General features: G+C 32.1%; 1 long non-coding RNA gene across 3 annotated transcripts; it reads left to right on the plus strand.

The window, feature by feature from the left end:
- The first annotated feature begins 476 nt into the window (after nt 1-476).
- LOC148615208 (uncharacterized) lies at nt 477-8,636 on the plus strand. Of its 3 annotated transcripts, none has more exons than XR_015923844.1 (4): nt 477-870; nt 1,519-1,853; nt 2,432-6,291; nt 8,275-8,636. It is a non-coding gene; the product is annotated as an uncharacterized LOC148615208 (long non-coding RNA). The 3 variants fall into 3 exon arrangements; XR_015923843.1 differs by having other exon boundaries at nt 2,432-3,811; nt 6,016-8,636; XR_015923842.1 differs by lacking the exon at nt 8,275-8,636 and having other exon boundaries at nt 2,432-4,617.
- The last annotated feature ends 4,679 nt before the right edge of the window (nt 8,637-13,315 follow it).

A 13,315-nucleotide genomic window follows, 5' to 3' on the forward strand; every position in this document is an offset into this window, starting at 1 on the left:
CTTTTACGACGAGCTTAGCGCTGCCGCGGGCCTATTCTTTTGACACCCGGACCCGTACGGGGCAAAAGTCATATGTAGAACAGAACGTTGGTTAATTAAAATGTAGTTCACCTGTATCACTTTTTTAGTAATAATATAATGTAATTTTAATTTGGCTTTATGTCAATATTAAAGTTAATGTTGTTAATATTGCAGGACCATATTGTATATTAGGTATGTAACTAAATATTTTATCCTGTTTAAATAAAGGATTTTATTATTATAGCTTAATAAACGTTTTTTTTAGATCATTTTTTCAGACATTAAAACAAAAATTGAAAAATCTAGTTGAAGCTTTCGAAACGAACATGCCAAAACCTTCTTTTTATTTGTTTTGTACTTGTTAATCAAATTCAAAAATGCACTTACACAAGGAACTGAAAAGAAAAATTATAGAGCATGACTTAACAATGCGTCTTTTTACCCTTAGACTTCCACAACCATTTGTGTACCGATTTCTACATGTCTGTAATAGCTGTTTCTTCACAGGATATTTTCAGATTCTAAATGGGCCCACATGTATGAAAGGAACTGCTTCAATGGACCAATTGAAGGTAATTGCTCTCTTCCAACTGAGAGAGCTTCTGTTGCAAACATTTTAGCTGGAGCAAAGGTATCTACACAATATCCTGACAACCACCACTTACTGGACACAATCCATCGCACAAGAATGTTGTGAGAAGGTAAACAATGGTTGTTACGAACCTTACCAACCTGTTGCAACGGATCGTTATCCATTTCACGGAAACTGCATAGGACTCTACCTTCCCTGCAGTGGAAGTTATCTTTCAGAAACCATTTATATGGAAATAGAATACCTATGTATTGATGGTAAGATTTCAAACTATAAATAAGATTAGTTTATTGCGTATTTTCTGTAGTCTCATAAATGCTCGTTTGTCTTGAAATCGGAAATCGTGTTTCAAATCTCTGCCGAAGCGCATACGTTACATAAATTTCATCGCCTAACACGCAGGATATAACAAATATAGCGAGAAATAGTTGTTATGGAGTCAGCCATCTATAACTGTGGGCTTTTTAGTCTAACGCATCAAAGAATTAAGTAACCGTATTGGAAAGGAAAATTAAAAAAAAAGGTCTGTTCGATTGATGAAAAGAACTAATACTGAAATCTGTCATAATTCTATTACTACAATCAACTAAAGTGTAGTCACCAAAACATGCTTCATATACATTAAATATCAAAATAAGATCAAAACATGCGCATTTTCACTTTTTATATTTACATTTATATGTGAACTGGGCAATGTTATTAATTTACCTTAAACGGACCTTTTTATATGTAAATAGCATTTTGTTTTAATATAATTATCTTATGAAGAGACTTTGATCTTCCTTTTAATATGTTCATTTTGTTAAATGTTCTTGCCGTGATATGGCCTGACAGGAAGAGTATTTTATTCTTATATTTATGATACAATTTGTACTCCAAAAATATTATTTCAAAACTTCTTACAGTGAGTAAAATAGCATCATTGAACGGTGATCCAAAGAGCAATGATGGTCAGCGTTCTACACTCTACCTATGGAGCGGTGATGCGACAACCTACCAGCCTCTCACATCAACAGATAATCAGTGTTGTGATGATACTATCAGTGATAGACCGACGAAAATTTGACATACATTCCAGAAAAACTTTTGAACACATCTGAAGATGGTCAGTCTAAACAATTTGACTGTACCACCACCAACAACTTCACGATAAAAACGTTATATAATAGTATTTCCAACTATATCATACTCTCGTGACAAAATGATGACGTCGGTGGACATTTATGGCTTGCTTTTCAATGTAAGTTTTTATCATACAATATGTTTAATGATGTTAAAATGTTTCGGAGGCAAAATGATAATACACCTTTTTCTATGTACGCGTTATGTCCTATTTGAAAATGTTTAACAAACGACTCTTTATGATTGTATACAAAACATATGTAATGACACTTCCTGAGTTTGTAAAATAAAGCCCGCGACGAATTCTAGAGGTCTTAAAGTGATATTTGTTTTAAAAAGTGAGTTCACACACAAGCTGCAGTAAGAAAAAGGAAATCGTTTTTGACAGAATCGACAAGATACAATGCATCCACCATATAAAATGTTTTAATATTTTGGTATTAATGTACATGTATTTAATAATTTAAAGTAGCAATATTTTTTTTTCATAAAATTACACAAAATTAAATAAGTGCATATCTTTCACTGATTACAAACTAGAACATTAATGAGAAATAAAAAGTTTTCGAAATTCAAGACGATTGTCTTCCTGATTTGTATTCCTTTAATTAAATCGTAATGAATAATCAGTTTCATGTTAAAAAAGGCTTTGAAGGTCTTTATCATATCATTATAACTATACGTTATATTTTTTAGCAACATCTAACGGAAATTTGACAATTGACTGTAAATCAACAAAGAGGAGAAAGATTTGTGAAGAAACAACAACAATGGAAGATACAACAACAGAACAATAACAACAACGTATGAAATGACAACAGATAATTTTACCACGGTAACCATGTCAACGCCAACAGAAGAAATGACAAACTATACAACAGGAAGTAAGGTTACAGTCAATGATACAAGTGCTGCAACCTCAAAGGCGTCAACGAATTGTACGTACAACCTTAAAGATTGACCAAAAAAACTAATATTGGTCCATTATTAAAACACGTCAAAATCAAGATATAAAATTCATGACAAAACACTGTAATGACACAAAATATAATAAATGTACTAACAGATAAAATTACTATTTATGATAACCATAAAAGTGAAATATGTAATACAAAACATCATATGAAAAACCATGGAAACGGTGCCAGAGAGCATGGTAGGATAATAAATGTCTCATTCGTTTTACCCTGTATGGAGTATAAACAAATATTTAACTTTACAAATCATAACATATAAGAAAAAATATAGCCCTTTCTCACTTTTTTCAGTATTTCTATGTTTGATTTAGCTTTTTCACTTTAGTACCTATAATTCTTGGTATTGTTATTGCCGTTATTACTACAGACATTGTGAAGTCAGCCTCATATCTTGACCTACACTTAGAAATCGATGGTAAAGGAATACTATTGACCAAACTTTACGACAAACGTGATGACTTTTCATTCATTCAGAATTGTCAACTTTCCTTTCATCTGTGGCAACATCTCTTCGGCTCCTGCATATGGAGTGTTCATATCACAACTCGTACGTTATGCCAGAGCTTGCCGAAAGTAAGCAGACTTTTTGTATCGCGCTAGAACTCTAACAAATAGGCTTCTGGAACAGGGTTATGTTGCTTCAAGATTGAAGTCATCACTACAGAAGTTTTATGGTCGTTATCATGAACTTGTGGATCGTTATGGTGTATCCATCGGCACCATGGGAGCTGATCTATTCAACGGGTCATAGTTTTCCTTCCCTTGTTTGTCTACCCCGGACTTGACTTTTTATGAGCAACTCGGCGAGTGTTTCTAGAAAAGCAGAGGACGCTTACCCAACCGGTGCACCTGGTCCATGCTCCCAGTTTTTAGTGGAGTCGAGTTGCTCATTTGCTTTTGTTACTTTGTATGTATGATTTTAGTTACTTTATGTTCTTTGTATGTCTGTTTACCATGTCTGGTCTTTGTCCCTAGATTACATTATTTTGATTACCGCTATAACCTTGGTTCCCTTGATTACTCTGTGATTGTTGTTGCTGCTATTATCGGCTTCATCATTTGTTGGAAAAGATGTAGGAAAAGAAAGCAGAAGGACCAGGTCAGTACTTCAAAATCAAAAAAGTTTTATTGCATTATTAAAGACAAAATGTATTCCAGTTTCAACGTGACAGAAATTAATCTTTCGCGAATAGAATGTGAGATACAAAGAAAAAACCCTAACAATAACAAAACAAAACAACAACAGAAAAAAAAAACAAATACAAACATACAAAAACACGGTATCAATGTGACAAAAGTTTGAATTTGCCATCATTTTCATCAGTAAATATAAGTTTATTTATTTTTTTCATGAAACTACAATCAAACATAATGTAATCCTATTTGAATTACTTCTATGATGTGGATGTTGAAAATTTTTAAATGATTTTCACATGTCTAGCTATAATTGTGCGTTTTTCATAAAGTGTTTGAACTATTTAATGAATGAAGGAACTGAATACTACGAATGTATTGACTAAGCAGGGTATCAATTACCTATTGTATTCGTAGTCCGATACCCAGGAACAGAATACTCCAATTAGCGGTGATAAAAATGTGCCTATTGTACCTCCTTCACGTCATATATTGAACAAAAACCAGGTCGGAACAACCACATATAACGATTCATCTCAATATAATCGTGACAATAGCATCATGAAAGGTAAATTACTTTCTTCGATGAATAAAATTTTTTTCTGATCAAGGCAACAAAACTGATGAAACAGTTAACACTGATAAAAAAAGAAGAAAAGGAATAAAAAGCATTTACGATATCTTTGAAGGAAATAAAGAAATTGAAAATGATCAGGAACAAAAAAAAAAAAAAAAAAAAAAAAAAAAAAAAAAAAAAAAACGGAAGAAGAACGAGCGCGATGATGGTACCGACAATGATGATCTACGAAAAACAAATGATAAAGATTCTTACGAGGTAAATGCAGACCTTGGATAGGAAACATAAAAAAAGAAAAAGGAAAAGAAAAAGTAAAACAATTAAAAATGATGTAATTGATGGAGAATTAAATTATCAAGAAACTAACGAATGAATTGGTAATTTAAACGACGAATACTGGTTAAATCTTTAGAAGGCATTAAGTAGGCAGTTCGTGTCAAACTTGTTTACCAGACTTTTATTTTTAGATATACAGTTAAGGATAAGACATGTTTAAAATCATGAGGCAGAATATTGATAAAATTGTAAAATTACGATGTTAAACAGGCTATACAGTATTTGTTTTATATATCAAATTATACATGTATGCATATCTAATGGTATCACATATTTTGAATGTTTAACCTATATATCGTATTATGCCACATGTCACAGACAATTTATATACAACTTTGAGTTTGAAGTTAAGACAAAGTTTTTTCATCATATACTTTTGTGTTTGTTTACTTGTTATTTTGGTTATTTCATGTTGTTTGTAGTGAGTGTCTATTTTCCCTATCTTGTCTTTGTGGTGTTGTGTCTATTTTCCCTATCTTGTATTTAATTTTGAATTATTCATTGATTACTGTTTGAGTCCTCGTTGATTAAATTTTCCGTCATAAGAAGTAAACAAAAATGTATCTTAACTTAAATTTTAGGACAATTGATAAGAGTTTGACATATTTCCCCCGCTAGATCGCAAGAAAAAACATTTTGCAATCTTACCTGACAGATAGATTTGTTTATTTTTTGGTCACAAAATTGGGCTATCAAATTTAATCCATACAAGACCGAATCTATGTTATTCTCTAGAAGAAATATGTTTGATCATCCTGTATATTTTGCGGGTCCGGATAATCAGGTAAAAGATGTCAAAGTACATACACACCTTGGTTTTGACTTCCAGAACAATCCAAAATGGAACAATTACATCAATAGAATTTATATGTGTATGAAAGATTGAAGTTACTTCGAATGCTGAATACTAGAATATGGGGATATTGTATGTGATAACGGTATGTTACATGAACCGAAACGTCTTGTGAGTGTTCAGATAGAAGCTGGTATAATTATCACCGGTCTAGGTGTTAACTTCTTAAAATAAATGATGCATGCTGAACACGGTTGGGAACAACTATATAAGCGCCGTGAGAATCATGGGCATATTCTGATGTATAAGATAATTAATGGACTTGCTCCAGATCACTTGTCAAATCTTATGCAACCTTATATTGTTAATATTAATGATTATAACCTAAGGCAGCAAACCAATGCTAATATGTAATACCAAATACAATGTCTTACTAATTGAGCTTTATTCCTTCTACTATCAGATTTCGGAACCAGCTTCCAACATCAACTATAATTCTTTTGATGTTTTCAAAAAGAGTGTAAAGAAATAAAGCCATGGAGTTCCTGGATACCTCAGCATTAGTAACAGAAAGGAGAATACATGGTTCTGTCAGTTAAGGTGTGAGGCTAACAATTTAAATAATCATTTGCACCATCTCCACTAGACTGAGGCAGACTATTTGCTTGGAACTACTTGTAGATTATAACGTACAAAACCTGCTTTATGGCAACGAGAGCTTCTGTCAAATAACGGCAATGTAAATATTGTAATAGCTGTAAAACATTTTATAAAAGATATGAAAAAAAATCAGCTGTACACTTTAATACTAAGCATGCACATGTAGCATCTTTCATCTATAATTTGGTGGTAATAATTTTTGTAAACTTACATATATTTTTTATTGCACTGAGATAATTAATTGATTTAATAATTTAAATTTAACAGTTTCCGCTAAATAGATGACGTATTATCTTTAAAATATTCTAATTTCGGGGTTTTGATACATTGCATCTACCCAAAAGAACTTGAGATAAAGGATACTACAGACACTGTGAAGTCAGCCTCATATCTTGACCTACACTTAAAAATCGATGGTAAAGGCAAACTATTGACCAAACTTTACGACAAACGTGATGACTTTTGATTCAGGCAACATCCCTTCAGCACCTGCGTATGGAGTATTCATATCACAACTCATACGTTATGTCACAGCTTGCCGAAACTAAGCAGACTTTTTGTACCTAACAAATAGGTTTCTGGAACAGGATTATGTTGCTACAAGATTGAAGTCATCACAACAGATCGTTATGGTGTATCCATCCGCACCATGAAAACCGATATATTTAACGGGTCATAGTTTTCCTTTCCTCGTTTGTCTACCCCGGACTTGACTTTTTATGAGCAACTCGGCGGGTGTTTCTAGAAAAGCAGAGGACGCTTACCCTACCGGTGTACCTGGTCCATGCTCCCAGTTTTTTGTGGAGTTCGAGTTGCTCATTTGCTTTTGTCACTTTGTATGTATGATTTTAGTTACTTTATATTCTTTGTTGTGTATGTCTGTTTTCCATCTCTGGTGTAAGTCCCTGGATTGCATTCTTTTGATTACCGCTATAACCTTGGTTCCATTGATTACTCTTTAATATCCGTATAAATCTTCTCGATAAAAGATTGTGCTACATTATGATTTACTTTTGCGTTCCATGTAGTATAAAAATGAGAAGCTTTAAATAAGCTCGTATAAGCATTGGTGTATAGAAACCTGTAGCTCGCTGTCTATAGATAATTTTGTTTGTAATAAATGTCGCAACGCATGTTTTTTTTCTTTAAACTTCGACTAAGTTTGAATCACTGTTATAAAATCAAGCGCGAATAAAGCTTTTTACTCACTCCTGTGTTTATTCTGAAAGTATGAAAATTAAAAGCCATTTGCTTTGTTTGCCTGTAAAAAATCTCTGTGTATATATCTATTGTAATTATTAAGCACAGTTTTACATTAGAAAGGTCTTTCGACTGCTTTCTCTATCCGGGAAAAAATCTTCAATACATAAACATTTACAACCAAACATGTCTCTACATGTACAAGTGTTCTATATTGCAAAGGTAATATAAGCAAATTGTTTGTTCAATTTAATGCATTTTTGTGTGTATAAAATCCTGTTGCTTTAGTTTCTTGTATATAAACTAAATTTTCCAACATTTCTTTCATATTTAGTGAATACGTACGCCAAAAAAAAAAAAACAAAACAAAAACAAAGAAAAAAACATATAGACACTTAGAATAACCGTATTTATATGCACCGTTCTGGAGGAGCATGGATGTACATGTAATTTCTTCTTGTTCAGGTGTAAATATCTTTGTTTAATAGCTTACATTTAGTTTTAATATTTGTTATGACTGGTCTAATATAATATTTGTGCCAAGCGGTCCTGTTGTGTTAATTGTTGTTCATCTTTTTATCATTTTTTCGAATATTTAATGAAAAGTTTTATTTCAGTCAGCTGCATCATGTATTACGTTTGTATGTCCACTTCTCCAAAATTTTGTTATCCGACTCTTGAAAAAACAACAAACAAAAAACAAAAGCAGACGCGTCCTGGGTGGTGGATTAGATGGGGTGCAATAATGACTTATAGGTTGTCAGGGTATACAAATATGGCCTTACCGTTATATATCTGAGGTTTAGTGGTATGAACATCCACGTGACATTTATTGAAATTAGTTTTTGAACTTGAATTTTAGATATACTAAGCTTTCATGCATTTTAGCGGAGATATGGTTTACATTGGTGTTAATCTTCGGAAACTACAAAAGGAGATCCCCTGTTATTTTGATCAAAAATTGAAGTTGGTTACTTCTGGGCTTCTTAACTTCCTTTTTCATTCCCATCATTATGACTGTTGAATAGCGAAAATTTCGAAAATGACAGTTTTTAAGCTGCCACCTGGAGACGGATAAGACCGTTGGAGATTTCGGAATGTATGATGAAATGTGGGGAAGCTCATGCCGAGGGCAGCCGAAAGCAGGAGAGTTTATACCTATATAGATGCATTATTTCAAACTTTCCCACATTAATTTGTTACTATTCGTAATAAAAAATTCTAACGAAAAAGTTTCATTTTTATTTTTCTCATTTATTGTTTGAAAAGTTTGCAAATATTTTAGGAATTGTTGATTTAACTAAAAGATACTGATTAACAATGATTTGTGCATGTACGAGCTTATAATGTTTCAGCTATAATTTTTCTCTAAAAACATTTAAAACATTGCGCAGGGATCTTTCTGTTTTTCTATATGTCTGTATTTAAGCACGAGAAACATTAGTGACTATTAACTGGTTATGAAGATATGTATATAGTCACTCATGCAATGTTATCATGTAGTTGAGGAAACGGCAACACATGATTTGTATATTTGCTCAAACTCTGTTTTCAGAGGAACATCCTCTGAGACTCGATGATCACCGAATTTTATATAAGTTTGATTCAATAAAAAAAGTAAAAGTGAAGTTACGAATGCAGATATTCTTTACAGGGCTAAGTGGCGACTGCACCAATTCGACACCACACAGCGAATTATTACATCAGGCACTGAAGACATAATCACTACATAAAACATTTCTCTGGTCGATTCTAGAACGGAAAACTATGAAATATTAACATTACATGTATGATATGGTAAAATATTGTTTTATAGGAAGTCTATTCATATCACATAGTAATAAAAAAAAACACACACACACTGACATAACAGATCAGCACTAAACAGAAGAGAAAGAAATAAACCCTCATACTCTTTTGCCTCTATGACCAGGTTTCCCTTTACTCCTTGTTTCTTGAAATGTAAAACAAATAGTGTAAAACGTAACACTAAGGTGTAATTGTTTTTTACTTTATTTAACATATACCGACTGAATATGTACATAACTTTATTTATTTCTTTTATAAACGAAAATATTTTTTCTTTCGATTGTGTTTAAACGAAGATGAAACAAGTTGTTTTAATTTAAAAATGGAACAATTTCGAATTTTAAAGGGAGATCATTTTATTTCGTCTGGTAGTCATTGTACTAGGCGCTACAGCAAAAGAAAAGAAAAAAATATCTTAAAATGTAATCATTAAATTTATTGATATTTGCAACCTAACCTTAAAGGAGCCAGATAGAAGACTAAACACATTAGAGGTTAAATTGGTCGTACTGACTGACCTTTAGCCATATATGGGAACGTCGTAATTTTAGTTATGACGATCAATTTAACACCAATATTTTTCTGCCAAATCAAAAACTCCAAAATTAACGTGAAATGAGCAGTTAAAAACTGTAAAGTACTACAGATATTTTATGGTCATCATAATGAACTCATATCGCGCCTGTTCCATGCTTCCAATTCAGTGAATTCCGGGTTGATAATTTACTTTTACCTGTCTTGTCTTTGTCCCAGAATAGCGTTCTTTAGATTTCCCCTAGAAATTGTGTTCCCTCGATTTCTCTTTTAAATTATGGAAAATTATTTGCGCTTTGCGAACATACTATAAAATTAGCAAAAATAATATAAAGTTGTAATTAGTTAAAAATAAAATTAATGCCCTTTGTAGTTTTAAAATTGAAGAAGAGTTCAAGAAGATAATAACGAAGTTGATTTGGAAATTTATTTGGACAACAATCAAATTTAAAAAAGGGTTTTTTTGTTTACAAATAATAGAGTGGAAGTGGGCATGATCGACTTAGAAATATATGTCCAGAGTCAACAAACAAAACTTATTTATCGTATAAATGAACCAATTGATAGCTGGAATGCTACTGGCTACGTAAACTAGACGCATAATATAGCGACCGAAATATACGTAGATACTGTACGGATTTAGCCAATATACAAGAGTGTTTATAAATATACAAAAAATAGAAACAAATTTGAGTTAAATGTCTTAAAGAAAGTTAATTATATTGATGGTAATTTACGAACCATAATGAAAAGGGCATTAGATTATTGATAGACTTTCATATTAATACATCATTACATGTACAAGTATGTTGGGTGGTTCTTGTTCGTTTTTACTTGTTTATTTAGATAATATCTACAGGTATATATGTATGTTTATTTTATATGACATGTATTATGAAAACATTGTTGCAGTTATGAAATGAGTGTAAACACTTTAGCTTCATATACATTATGTGAAACATGAATGGTGAACGGGTATTTAAACTTTATATGTCTACAAATTAGAGTGTAAATGTGTTTAGAATAGTTTTTTTTTTATTATGTGTGTAACCTCATTTTCCCTGTAAATGCGGATTGTTATTTTTTACAGGGACACCTAATTACTTTTCCTTGGACTACTAGGGGAGATTGACACAGCATGAAACGTAATGAAATGTAAATATTTGAAAAAAAATATGATAATATAAAGTTTGTGCCGGTGCACCTTCTCCATAATCCAGGTTGCTCATTTACATTTATTTCCATGTGCGTGTTATTATTTTTTTATTTATGTTTTTGAAATATGTGTATTGTCATTATACTTGTATTAGACTTTTTAAGGTTTCTGTCCGTATCCCTGATGGTATAGATAAAAAATCAGGAAAAGAGTAATCAATGGAACCAAGGTTATAGCAGTAATCGAAAGAATGTAATCAGACATACACAACAAAGAACGTAAAGTAACTAAAATCATACATGCAAAGTAACAAAAGCAAATGAGCAACTCGGACTTAACTAAAAACTTGGAGCATGGACCAGATGCACAGGTAGAGTAAGCGTCCTGAGCTTTTCTAGAAACGCCCGCCGAGTTGTTCATAAAAAGTCAAGTCAAGACAAACGAGGAAAGGAAAACTATGACCCGATGAATAAATCAGTTTTCATGGTGCATATTTTTTTTTTCATAAAAAAAATATATTTATGCAGATCAAAGATTAAAATGAGTAACATGCAAATATGAGAAGAAAAGGTATGATGTATATGATGTATATGTCAGAGACCACAAACTCACCGGGGTAAAAATATCAGCCTAAGACAATCCATCGATCTTCAATGAACGACTAGGAAACCTTCATACTACGGGACAGGCTGCAACTTCCATAAAAGCATCTCGTCTGAATATAGCTGAAATATTGCTGCTCGGACGTTGAACCCCAACACACAAACAAACAAACAAACCAAAAAGCATCTTTATACACAGGTACAGCAAAAGAGTTGTCCCTATATACTCAAGTAACATGAAAATAAAGTAAAGGTGAAAACGAAACAAGACATACAGAGGCCAGAAATTTATGACTTCGGACAGGCGTAAAAAATGCAGCGGGGATAAAGTACTTTGATAACAATCTGGCCCCAATTCACAATTACACAATAAAGAACACCTGAAATCAGATAAAAGAAGGTCTGAATCCCTTGTTACAACGAAAATAAAGAAACTGAATATTAACTACACAAATGTTCTAACTAAGGACTACTAGCAGTTAAATGGCATGCAAGCTCCAGACCAGTTTAAACCTTCAAAAACTTATGCCCCTAACAAATGTAAATACACAATCATATATTGTTCGGAAACATCCTCATTATGTATCATACAGAAACAGGTTTGTATCGAATGTGTATGTAGATCGTCTTTGTTTCTTGTTTTGTCTTTTTATGTTTTTTATGCCTTAATGTGCAGGCATTTATTCTTTTAACTTGTATATTATATAAGTACAATATTAAGATTTATTCTCTCTTGAATGAATCTCAAACAATCTGGAATTTCATGCTAGTGTCTCCATTTCATCTTTTATCATAAATATTCCCTCTGTAATTAAAGACTTTAAAATCCTACACATAGTCTTGATCTTGAGCACTAATCGTGAAATTTTGAAAGTGATTTGAATTCAGTAGCTTTATACATATTTATATAAATATATTTTCAAGCCCATTGAGGGAAAAAGTTGATCTATATATTCTAACGAATGCCAAAGTCCACTTTTCATCGGGAAACCATTCAGAGGGAAAATTCTACTATAAAAAAAAAGAAGAAAAACAAAGACTAGCAACGAAGAAAGCACCAAAAGGGCTAAAGGCACAAACGCAACAGCGTTTATCCATGAAAAAAATGAGCAAGAGCTAAATATGGTTGCAAATGATACAAAAAAGGGGAGATTAATTACAAGGGAAAAAAAGAAACATCATGACGTTGACTGTGATTTCTCAGTTGTTTTTTCCTTTATTCAGATATAATGACTTGAGATATCTTTATAAATATGATATTATATATAGAGAACTATCTAAACGTGGTTTAACACATATTTTGAAATATCCAAGATGGTTTCCATTTTAAAATGGCAAAAATTCAAAGTAAGGTGCCCAATCATAAATCTTTTATGAAACTTGGTATTTAAGCTTAAGATTATATGGAAATTAAATGTTTTTGTTTCTGGGACCATTTGGAGAGCGCGAGGGGGACTCATATGACTTGCTTGCAAACACAACTTTTAAAACTTGTTATTATTAATATTTCGTGAAATGCCCATCTTGTTTGCAGAATTCCTCAGAAACGGCTGAACGGATTTCAACCAAACTTGGCACAAAAATAGCCTATGTTTATTTGCGCAAAGATTTTGAAATTTTTAAAAAAAATCATTCTATCATAGTTTATATAAGATAATAATCACAGCAAAACAAACATAACACATGCGAATAGATTAAAATAATGATCCATGATATAGAGGTAATCATTCGTATGAAGCTCCCTCATTGAACAATTTAAATTGAAATTTCGATCAGTATTTTTAACAATAAACTTCTATTTT

Source organism: Perna viridis, chromosome 6 (assembly GCF_037379345.1).
Source record: "Perna viridis isolate PV_CMFRI_1.1 ecotype Kerala chromosome 6, ASM3737934v1, whole genome shotgun sequence".
Lineage (NCBI taxonomy): Eukaryota > Metazoa > Mollusca > Bivalvia > Mytilida > Mytilidae > Perna > Perna viridis.